The following is a 12,781-nucleotide window of genomic DNA, read 5'->3' as shown; positions in this document are numbered from 1 at the left end:
TAGTTTAGATGAGGACTGAGGTCGACTAGGTCTCTATTGAATATGTTAGACTTAATGATGAATGCCAGCTAGCTCAGAGGTCACTAGAAACTTTCTCGAGTAAACAGGAAGGAGTTAAATTTCCTGAATAGACAAGAAGGGATTAGCTTCTGACAACCGCATTAACATGACAACTTTGCTCCCTCCAGAATAAGGAGTATATCTCCAGAGTCGTGTGAAAACAATAGACAGCTATTTCACTCAGTCAATCGTGCATGCTTAGTTTCACCAGAGTGCAGAGAAATAGAGAGACAGACATTTTCAATAAAAGTTGTTATTTATTGAGCAGCCCTCTTTCTCGTGCAAGAGAAGTGAATTGCCACAATTGCAATACTTGTTATAAAGTAAAGTGCGTACAGTAAAAGGAGTATTATGAAATAATACTGTAAAAGCATTTATATGGTTTCTGAGCCATATGACACTTAAAACGGATAAAATATATACATACATAAAATCATTGACTAAACGTACTCAACTGGTTCTTCTAAGATACGCCTACCCCGGTGTACCTAACCTAAGCCTAGTACGTGGGAAGGAGTAAGTGAGCTGCAGTTTAAGTTAAGTTAGTCTTTGCCAAGAATCTGAATCAAGAATTCTCTTAAGGATTTAATCTGCTCCGTACCTTGGTTATAGAATGAAGGAGGTCTTGTATCTCGTTCTCAGGACTCGATCTCCCAGAAACCCGCAAGGGTGACTGGAAACACTGGGGCTGGATTTCTCGGCAGGAGAAAAGACAGCGACTCTCTCAGTGCGTCAATGGGAGGGTCGGCTTCCCTCGGCTCTCGCATCAGCTGGGCTTCGGGCAAGTAGATAGCCGCTCTGCTTCAAACCACAGTGTGCTTGCTTAAGGCAACGTTGGTATATTTAAACCTGGAAGGTGCCGGGTTTGACGTAAGGTTGGACATAAGACGTCACTAAGAACTTATAGTTCTTTCTGGACTCCAGGAGTTCTTGTTCAAATCAAAACAAAAGCAGGGGGATTTCCCGGGCTGCTGGAGGCTTGGTTTGTTTAAAGAACACGTTGTGCTTTCTAGGAGTCTATGGGAGTAGCCTTGCCGTATTTGGACTGCATTGTAACCCTGGGCGGAGAACTACGCTCCGTTTGCGGAGTTTGCGAATTTTGGGCACCTTCGCACTTCGTGGCGAGTGCGAAGGTGTCGACTACTTCGCAATCAATGGCGTAGCGTAGTAGTTTTTCTTCCTCGCGCGCTCAATAGCATTCTCGCGTGCGCGGTAATGACTTACCGTGGTTCTGCGTTCGCTTTCTCGCTTTTCTCTCCAGGTCGCGTTCGCTACGATGTTTGGAATCCGGCCGCACAATCCCATGTGACTTTGAGAACGCGAATATGTCATTCGGACGCACGAACATGTCATTGGGACGTGCGAGCCTCCTTGCAGCGCCATGTTGGTAAGATCGCGTTTCCGAACACGCAGAAACTGCAATCTGGCACAGAATATCTCCCGAGCATGTTAAAATCTTCTCAAAAATGTTCATTTAACCCCTCAGATTGTGATTTGGCTGTATTTGTTTGGGCTAGGAGTCCTCTTTTCGTTTCTACTCTTTTTTTCAAGAGAAAGGAAGTGCCCCTGAGTCTCCAACTTCCTGTTCCTGTCCACCAGGCTCCTCCCAGTGCTTTGTCCATGTGGTGTTGTTCACTTTCATTTGGATTTAGAGCTGGAAGGATCACTCTTTGTGTATCTCTGCTGCATCATAGCATTTAATTGGATTTATTGAGGAATTTTGGATTTTACCTTTTCTTTTACAAGTAAGTTTGAGAATTGAGAATTGGTGTACTGTAAATGTTTGTTTGGTTTGGTTTTTTTTAACTACAGTTTTCTGTGCTTCTCAATCTTTCTTAAAAATTATTATTGAGGGAGGCCTGTACTTTCATGAGGGGCCAAGTTGTATGTGTTTGAAATTTCATCCAGTACGCCTAGAGGTACCCAAGGGTCCACCCATGTTTCTGTTGTGTCTGTGGCATTGGATTTAATTGCATACTCTGTTGTAGTGGAATTTAATTATTTTCTAAAATTAGGTAACCCTAGTAGTTCATGTAGTTAGTGTAGGCCTGCTTGAGTTCATTTACTTTCTGCTTGGCCAGGTGGTGGCGGCCATTTTGTGTTTGGAGCCACTGTGTTTTTTTTGCCATAGGCCTCCAAGCTTGTGGCCTACTCTGCCAGTAGGCCCAAGGGTTCTACTAGAGTCCTCATCATGTGGGTGCATGAAAGTTGTTAAACTGATTTTGGGTGTTTAATTTGTAAGTGTTACATCATAGGTCATGGATGGCTTTGGATTGATTAGCAAAATGTTTTTTTGGTGTTGAATTGCAGGTTTTGGGTGTGTGTTGGATAATATGCGCACTAGGTAACCCTAGAATTCAGCTCGCGTAGTTTTGGTAACTTTGCACAGTGCTACAACGCGTCCATACAGTTTTTGTCTTCTTCGCACGCTCAATGTGCGTGCTCGGGCACGCGATAACGACGTTTTGTACAGTTCACGCTGCCGAACACGCCGAATTTGCATTCTCGCGAGCTATATCTCCCGAGTTGCCTAAAACGTTCCCGAAAATGTAGATGCTGTTCATTTTGCTAAAAGAAACTCCTCAGGTTGTCATTTGCTTGTAGTTTTTGGAGCATGGACCACTTACTGTTTCTGTCCTCTACGTACTTTATTATTATTTGAGGGTGGCCTAACCATGTGGGCGGCTTGGCGGCCATTTTGTCAAGCAGCCAACCATTGTCCTTTTGCCATAGGAATGTATTGTCTGTCTTCTCTTTCTTGTCATGTTTTTGTGGGTGGCCAGGCCATGTGGGGGTGGCCATTTTGTGTGACCTTCCATCGTGGTTTAGTTTTTTTGCCGCAGGCCTACAAACTTGTGTGATTGTTTTCTGCCAGTAGGCCTAGAGTCCCAGAGATAGTCAGCCATATGATTGATGTAGCGTTGTTCATTTTGTCTGTTGAATTTAACATCATTTAGGGCATGGGTGGCAATGCATTGAATTTTCAAATGTGGTGTTTGGGGTGTTATTTGTTTGGGTGAAAAAAACTCTAAATGCCTTTGTTGTTTGTGTTGTTGTGTAACTTTCAAACCTTGTAGCCATGGGGATTTTCTTTTGCATTAAGCTGTGATGCAGGCTTCCTCCTTTTTCTGGCCATAAAGGGAGGGATATAGGCCTGCTTGACTTTATTGTTTTCTGGCCTTTGCCCTTTACCCATGTACCTGTGATGAGAGTGCCCATGTGGAGCTGGGGTTGTAGTAGTAGTGTGCTGTTTTGTTTTTGACAAATTGGCCTGTGTCTTGCCATTGTTCCTGTTGGCTTACTACTGTTCACATCCCCATTGCTATCTGCTGCAGGTCACTGATGCTGCATCCATCCGAAATGATGCACAAATTAAGGATAAACAAGTTCCACTTCCACTACATTAGCTTTTTAGTTCTTTGCTATTCTTACTCTTACTGGTTGTACTAATACTTCTAGTAGTAATTAAAATCAAAGCTAAAAAAAATCCACATTCGACTGATGTTGTTAACTAACTTCTGCCTTCTTTGCTTGTAGGTGCTGAAGAGGAGGTGTCATCATTCATCGGCTGTTCTACTGCCAGACGGACGTCCTTCTGTACTACGTCACGTGTGGTGTGACTAACCTGACCAGACATCATTCTCAGCAACTTGTGCAACTGAGTGCTGCTGCTGACATCTGAAGAAGATGGGCCCAAAGAAAGCAGGTACCAGGTCCTCCAAGACCAAGAAAGTAGCTGAGAAGAAGGAAGAACAGAAGAAGGAAGTGACACTTAAGTCTGGTGTTGACCCGAAAACCTTTTTTGGGCAAACAAAAAAGTATGCCTGCAGCAGCAGTGACCGGGGTCCAAGCTGGGCCAGCACCTCCGCATCAGTGGGCCCAAGCCACCAACCCAGGCCCAAGCAGATGAGTGGGGAAGAGGTAGCCAGCCTAATGGTGGAAAGCAGTGATACTGAGCAGAGCTGAACTTATCGCTATCTCAAAGTAGTACACATTCCACGCAAGAGGGAACACAGCAGAAAAGCGGTGAACAACAACCAGCGCCCGCAATAGTACATGTTCAACCTGAGCCACCACCCGCAATAGTAGTTGTTCAACAACAGCCACCTCCCGCAATAGTAGATGCTCAACGAAAAGAACAACCACAACCACCGCCGGCAATAGTAGTTGTTCAACACCCACCTCCCGCAATAGTAGATGCTCAACGAAAAGAACAACCACAACCACCGCCTGCAATAGTAGGTGTTCCACAACCACCGCCCGCAATAGTAGATGTTCAACGAAAACAACAACCACAACCACCGCCTGCAATAGTTGTTGTTCAAGAACCACCACCGGCAATAGTAGTTGTTGTTCCTCCCGAAGTCGGAGCAGTTCAAGAAATTGAGCCTGATGCTGAGCCAGAAGACGAGGCAGCACCTCATGCAGGAGATCTATTGTTTTCCAAATCCCCACCAAGGAAAAGGAGGGTTAGTCCATTGAGTTCTTCGGCAAGCATCCCTTCTGATGATCTTTTTTTTTTTTTTTTTTTGATAAAACCTTTATTGGTACAATCGTGGGCCTACAACCCTCACGGCCGGCCTGTAGTTAAGAGGTGGTCAAAGCAATCAATCATGCCATAAGAATGCAACAGTCCGCCTCCCAAATGCCCCGATGCAGCACAGTACATTGTCTGTACCATATTGGTACCAGGATTAAAGAGGTTTCTTTTATATTTATAAGAAAGAACAGGATCTGGTGCCATACAATCGAGCAATAGAAAAGCAGATGATTATCATAGATCAGGATATGCACAGGCAGGACTACTGTAGGCAGGACGGTGGTGCTAATGCACCTTAATCAGGATAAACAATAAGCAAACAATTCGCCCACCAATACAGTGTAAGCTCGCTGCAAAGTAAAACTTCATCAAAACATCTACCCTTGTAATTTGAACCTATAGGACACACAGAGAGCAGCCTATTACTCGATTCCCAGAAAGAGAGACGAAGAAAAAGTAAAGTAAAGCCAAGAGAGACAAAAGAGAAAAAAGAGGCCCTAGAAACAGAAAAAGGAGAAAACAAGAATACCCCTCCCCTAACCCCCCACCCTGCACCCCTGCCTACGGCTACGGCCTCCCCCTTAGCAGTGTGCCTATCGCCCAGTGTGGAACCCGAAATATAGAAGAGAGAGGAGATAGAAAGGAAAAGAATATAATGGGGGGTCTCCAGTACAGGTCCCCCTCCCCCCGGTCCCAGCCTACAATTATAGCAGCGCTACTACAAAATTTCCAGGACACCAACCGAAACAGGACAGCTATTACCACGTCAGTTCACCCAGTCACCCACCCTCAAGGAAGGCCCCCCCTTTCAGTAACCAAAGAGAACGACCAACATTTTGCAATCCAGACCCACCCAGCCATAATCAGAGACGTGTCACAGTCAGTTCGAACGTAAAGTCAAACAATCAAAGTGCCAACAGTACAATAGACAGGTTTATCCGGAGGAAGGTAGGAAACCGTGTAATATACCAGGACACGACACATTCCAAAGCTATTCACAACCCACGACCATTCCCCGAGCAGCAAAACTAAGTCCGGTTTAGAAAGAGTCAGCAGTTCACTTTGTCTGGGTTGCATGACGATATCAGCCATCGAAAAAGGGGGTGCAATAGATGAGACTCCACAGCCTCACATCCGACGGAATCTCCGACCACTCCATGTATCCATGGGCCAGGCACCATGACGACGAGTCACTCTGAGCGACCAAAGAATCCCACGCACATACTCTCACTTATCCAAAACAGGTAGGGTCGTGTAGAGACACCCATCCAGGCCCTAACAGAATTATGTAGAGAGAGTAACTAAACCAAAGTCACATGGAGAAAGCGCCGATATCAGGCTCTCCCATACTTCCACGTGTGCCGGGGTCTGATCACCATATAAACCCAATCCATACTTCACGCTACCAGTACACAGGGGGGGGGCCATCCGATCTTCGCGCTCTAGTCGAGGTGTGCGTCACAATCTTTACGGGTGGGTACGGCTCCACGGAGACGGTGTTTCCAAGCGGGGTTCATGTCAGAAGTGCCGCCAGAGCTCACACCAAGCCGCCATCTTAGGTATCGTCCGAGCGTCGCCCCGGTTGCACACAGTGCGGTAGCCACCTCCACCTCCCCACCGCTGGTCTCCTCTATGTCACCCAGTGCCTACAAGCAATGCCAAGCCAGCGTGCATCAATCGGCTCCGATCACCAGGAGTATAGGATACAGTCAGCTGTAAGCGGGGCACTCGAGCTTCATCAGGGGGACAAAGAGCGGCTACACATGTTCTCATTCCGCAGGGAAGCAATCGAGGGAGGGGAGGGGGGAATCTCCGGTCGGCATAGGGAAACGACTCGCAGCAGCGAAAGTTAGGGTCGTGTGCAGAGCAGGGTAGAACGCATCGGCGGGTGACCGGCATGCTCTGGTCCTTCCGGCCGTTGTTATTCCACTCGCTCCAGCAACAATATCACGCAAGGTCCAGGCTACGGGACTCACGCAGGCCACCCCGGCCGGGGGACATATCTCCGTCCCCAGAGCTCGGAGAGCCTCCGAAGTCACGCTTGGCGGGTCGGGTCCCCTTCAGACATCCAAAAATGTATCGGCAGCGCCGCTTCGACAGCTGGATCCGACAGCAGGGAGAGAAGGTCGACGGAGCCGGGAGCCAGGTCGACCATCTTGGTCGCCGACCTGGCTCCGCCCCCCCCTTCTGATGATCTTGATCTAATTGGGAGCCACAACACTCTTAGCATGAGATGGAGAGACATCCCAAGAAGACCAGGCTAGGGAAAAGGAAGGTTCCAGGAAGCCTACCACTTATGGAGTGCGATGTTGAGCTAATGATGGTGATGATGAGTCAGACCCAGTCATCACAAGCATTACTCCCGGCCCTGAGGACATGAAGACCAACATTTTAACCCTATCAAGAATGGCTGCGACTAGGGATGTAGCACGCATACCACCAACACAGGCCACACCAAAACTACCTCCAGCTTCCATTTTTACATTTGCACACAGCCGGCCGCGTCCTACATCCAGCACAAGTTCCACCTCAGCAGAAGTAGGTAGTGGTACTACTGCGCAGCCACATAGTGAAATTCACCACACAACAACCTCCAGTTCATCCGGCATTGGAAGCTCCCCAGTATGGGACTTCTTTACTGTTAGCGCAAATGAGGAGAACATTGCTATATGCTCCATTTGTCATTCCTCTGTTAGTCGTGGTAAGCTTGGTACAAACTATGGTACCGGAGGCCAAATGACCCATATGAAAAAACACCACGCAATCAAGTGGGAGGACCACCTACGTCTCATAAAAGCAGGAACCATAATTGTTGGTGGGGAAGCAGTAGAAGGTTCACAGGTCGAACCGGAAGAAGAGGGAGACATTCTATCTGGTAGTGGTACACTAAGTACCCCTGTCCGACTCCCCAGCACTGCAGTGGTAGATCCCACATCCTCCACATCAGCAACATCTCTGTGGCACCAGAGTAAGAGTAACCCGGAGATACCAAGGAGTACGGGTGCAAAGTCTGCGACGCGAATGACAGCATCGGGCACAACAGAAAGAAATACCAAGCAGCGTACCATTGTTAGCATGTTTAGGCAGGAGGGAAAGTACGAGCGCAACCACCCAATAGCACGTTTGTACAATGCTAAGCTTGCTAAAATGTTAGCTCTGGACCTTCTTCCTTTTTCTTTTGTTGAAGGGGTGGGTTTCCTGGAATTTGTGTCAACCCTCTGCCCAAAATGGAATGTTCCCAGCCGCTACTATTTTGCTAGAGTTGCTGTTCCAGCACTACACCACGACGTGCTGGAATTGCTTGGAAAAGCCTTGCAGCAGAGTGCTGTGCATAGTATCCACCTGACAACAGACATGTGGACCAGTAGCCAAGCCACTGATTACATGTGCATCACTGCACACTGGATCTCTTTTACAGGTGTTAGAGACAAGATATCTACAGGCATTGACACTACTGAAATTTTTAATGATACTCGCAAACATGCTACTGTAGCCATGTTTGCTATGGAGACATCGCATACTGCTGCAAACATTTTGGATGAGTTCAACAGCAAGGTCTTTGAATGGCTGCGACCAAGAGGCCTCAATATTGGTTTTGTTGCCCCCGACAATGGCAGTAATGTAGTTAAGGCCATGGAAGATGGTGGCTATTTTAGGGTCCCGTGTTTGGCACACTGCATTAACATTGTGGTTCAAGACTTTCTGAAAAGTGAAAGCAAAGTCAGCAGCTTACTGACCATTTGTAGAAGAATCTGCATGCATTTCAATCATTCTTTTAAAGCCTGGAAGCAGCTACGGGTCATTCAACGTGAGTATAGAATGCCAGTGAAAGCACTCATCCAGGAGGTACCAACACGTTGGAACTCTACTTATTACATGCTTGATCGGCTGTTTGAGCAGTACATACCACTTAATGCTTGTGTCATGACAAGAAGATCAGGGGATCCAACTGGTGTTATTAAAGCCATGACAGTTGAGATGTCGCAATGGGACCTCATTAAATGCCTGACAGAGATGCTACTTCCTTTTGAGGTATTCACACGTGCAGGCAGCAGGGAGGACTGTACAATGAGCCAAGCTATCCCACTGTTGTGCATGCTGGAGCAAGAGCTGAAGGAGGTGTCTGAAACATACGAAGGTGTTGAAGGAAAACTTGAAGCATGTAATTTGGCGAAGTCCTTAGCCGGCTGCTTATCTCAGAATACAAGGATTCAAAATAAGATTGTGTCGCATCAACATTACATTACTGCCACAATTTTGGATCCACGGTACAAATTATTTGTGAACAGTAATGCAGTAATTCCTTTTTCAGAAGGGGATGTTGCCAAGTACAAAACTGTAATAGCCGAGGAAGCCACTGATTTAGAAAACAAACGGCTCTCAATTAGAGGCCTGCCAGTGCCAGCCCAGGACAGTGCAAGTACTACTGAGCATCCTACAGAGTCAAGTTCTTCTTCACAGCATGCGAGCAGTGTGTTTGCTTCCCAGCAGTCACCAACACAAACAATAACAACAACCGCACCAACAGGATCTGATTCATCAGACACAAGCAAAAAAATAGCTGCTTGGTTTCTACAGAAAGGGATGGGTAAGTCCGTTGCTGTCGCAACGCAAAAAGAGGACGAGCAAACCCGAGCACCAATGAACATTGAGCGGTTGGTCCAGGCCTATCTGGATGACACAACAGAGGTGTTCATGGAGCAAAGCCCATTGGTGTTTTGGTATAGGACAAGAAGCCAATGGCCACTGCTCAGCAGGCTGGCGATAAAGTATCTAGCTTGCCCTGTTGCAAGAGTCTCTTCTGAGCGTGTTTTCAGTGCTGCTGGTGCCATTGTGACTGTGAAAAGGACCAGTCTCTCGCCCAAAAGCGTGGAGAGGTTAACCATGATAAAAATGAATCAGCACTTGATACCACCAGACTACAAAGTACGTGAATCAGAGCTGGAAGAGGAGAGCGAGTCAGAAGAAATAATTAGTGGGTTACAGGACCTACTTCTGTCGGAAGAACCACCAGGGTTTGTGGACGAGCTCCTCTTCCCAGACCACTAGGCTTTGCTTGCAGTGCCAAACTTAATCATCATCAATCACAGGTAAGAAGAGAAGTTTGCTAGGAGGTATAATGGAGGAGAGACTGGTAGTACAAATAGGACAAATATGACTCAGTGAGGGGTACCGCATCTATCTGTTCGCATGATGTTGTTACATGTGGTCAATTAATAATTATTTCAATCAAACACTGGCCGCTGCCCTGCATGTAGAGTAAACCTTGTGACGTACAACAGTAACCCCACCACAAAACAACATCATATGTGTACGTTGAAAATAAATAACATTTATTGATGTACATAAAAAAATATCCTCCTAGTCCTCTCCTATCCCACCCCTATCCCCACCCTAACCCCAACCAATGTCCAAGTCCAAAGAATGTCCCACAAAAATAAGTTAACCCCAACACCCAATTCCCACCCACCAACAAAAGTATTAAAAAAGGGGCAAATTAACAGGCTCCATCACAATCGGCGGGCTTTAAGGTGTTTGTCCACCAATATCTTCACATGCTCCTCTAAATGATCCTCCAACTTTGACACCCGGAGGAGAATCTTTTGCCGAAATGCACGGCACCTACATTTGCATCCATGTGGGGGGGCGGCAGATGTTGTTACATGCCGGCGGTGAGCGGATGCCTGACCACGGCGCCGTACTCCTACAGGTGGGGCCTGGCTGGGGCCTGGGGCATTGGTAGAAGCAGCAGCTGCTGCCTCATCCTCCTCCTCGGCCTCAGCCACCAGCCGGCGGTACTCCTCAACAATGGCCTGCAGTTTCCTTTGCCGGGCCCTGGCTGCCAACTCCTTCCTTGATGGTTTGTGGGAAGGAGTATGAGTATTTATAAAAAAAAGGAACAGAATTGTAACTGAAACTCTTTCAAATTAATTCAACACATAGTGGCACAGTAGCACTACCAAGCGCAGTACATACAAATGGTGGCAACTTTTAGTATCTATCTAATCTATCCTCCTGCTTCCCCTGCCTGTAACTTTTGTTGAAGTTTTTTCTGGCATTATACTGGCCCTAGTACTATGGGTGGACTTGAGTACACAGAAGAACACCAGTCTTTTTTGTATCTCCTTTTATATTTTCAAAGTAAGACTCTGCTTCCAGTGACAGTCTCCACCTATGATGAATACAATACATATAGATGAAAACAACCAATAAAAATAAATGTCTATCATTCTTTATTATCTCCTTAGCTGGTTTCACTTTCACCAACAACCACCCATGCGTCCACTCCTTCCTTGCCTTGGGTTTCATTGTCACAAACTCCGCTCATGATTCTTGCTATCCACTATATCCATGCACCCATATTGTTTTGCCCAACCAGGCATGCATCTTCTCTTTCACCTTCCAGTTCTACCCATCCTTCAACAACCCATGCATCGGATTCATATCAGCCACGTGCAGGAACCTTCCAAAGTATCCTTCTATGGTCTTTCGTCCTTCCTCCTTCCTCCCTAGTTCACTTCTTTCCCTTTTTGTTCAACACATCCCTCAAGGTCATCTGATCTGATTTTTAGTCTTCTCCATAACTTTCACAGCTGAGTTGGAGTCTGATAGAAGAGGCCTTGTTTACTCAACTCATGCTGGTAATGCTGCAAAGGGTGTCTTCTTCAACCATTGTATATTGTCCAGTACAATTTCAAATTCATACTTTCTTAATAAGTCTCATAGCACAGTGAGGGAAATGTTCCCCTTCCACCTAGTAATGCAAATAAGTAATGAATATAACTTACCACCGCCCACCGCTGAAGTTTCCTCCCCCACTGTTGCTACTGCAGGTGCCGCAGGCACTGTCCCCTCCTGGGTGGCATTAGTATCGCCGCTGGCCCCGTCGGCAGTGGCACTGGTCGTTGGTAGTGACTGTGTACCTATAAAAGCAAGTACACCTTTTGAGATGCCTGCACAACTTCCCCTATTTTACTAGTTGTACTTCACCAGGAAGGAAGATTGAAAATACAGTTACGTACAACATAAAGCATTGTAAATGTGACTAGTCCAAATTGCGTACTACTGTACAGCAGTCATTAGACAGAGTTTAGTTTTACTTTATTAGATGCTCCTAGGGTCATCTAAACTCTACTCCTACTCTAGTCTTTGGAACGTTAGCCTGAGCCATGTAACCATTTTAGAATGATCCGGGTCTACTGTTTTGCCCATGTTGTTACCTTGCAGCTTGTTGCAGTAAGAAAGACACCTTTGAGGCCACATGAGTGTTGCATACAACTAAAGAGGTTGACTTACTTACTTACAGTATTGTTAATCCCTTTTGCTTATCCATAATGTTACACTTTTTTGGCATGACTGCTATAAACTAGCATAGTTATTCACTGTCTAACGTGCAACATTTTTCTCCTAGGCAGATGAGAAGATTGCCTTCTACGAACCAGAGATTAGCAGAGCTTTCGAAAGATGCATGTGTAACTAGTATACGTTCAACGGTGAGGGGTCTCCCACAATTCCCACAGTTCTCTATCGTGCACTAGTTGTACAAAAATGTATAGTATTTAATCTTCTTTATTGTGCATGGTGGAGCTGGATGTTTTTCATGGAACAACTTACAAGTTACATCAATACAAAGCTTGTTGTTAAAAAAATAAAGTTTTTGAACTTGCACATAGACTCTGTGGTATATTTTGAGTGTCTGGGGTGTTGTGGACTTAAACGAGTGAGTGAGCGAAAGGGTGTTCTTCTGTTCTGGGTTGTGTAAGAAAATCATTGGGTATATCTAACTATCTTCTTGTGGGGGTCGGGACGGAGTGGGACAAATGACTATGACTGAGACACTTAGGTAGGTAGACTGTCGTTGAATTGTGGGTTCTTCTGACTGAGTTCTGTGACTAGGGTGTAAGTAATGTCCAACCTCCCTATCACCAACATCCTATTTTCTTGTGCATAGTTCTGTATGTGCCTGTGCAGAGAATAACTGCAACAGTAGTAGTAGTATAATAACCTAACAAAAATTAGTAGGCAAACATCTGGTTGCGCATTTTTGGGGTGGGAATTGACAAAGACTAGAGATTACAGATGACAACGCAAAAGACAGGAGTGGACCCAGTGGCTACAGCTATTCTATCACAGCTTTATTCCAAAGAAAAAAATACCTTCACTAAAGAGTGGCCAACAGGG

Source organism: Lissotriton helveticus, chromosome 1_1, assembly GCF_964261635.1.
Source record: "Lissotriton helveticus chromosome 1_1, aLisHel1.1, whole genome shotgun sequence".
NCBI classification, from domain to species: domain Eukaryota; kingdom Metazoa; phylum Chordata; class Amphibia; order Caudata; family Salamandridae; genus Lissotriton; species Lissotriton helveticus.
Note: the sequence above shows the minus strand (reverse complement) of the source record.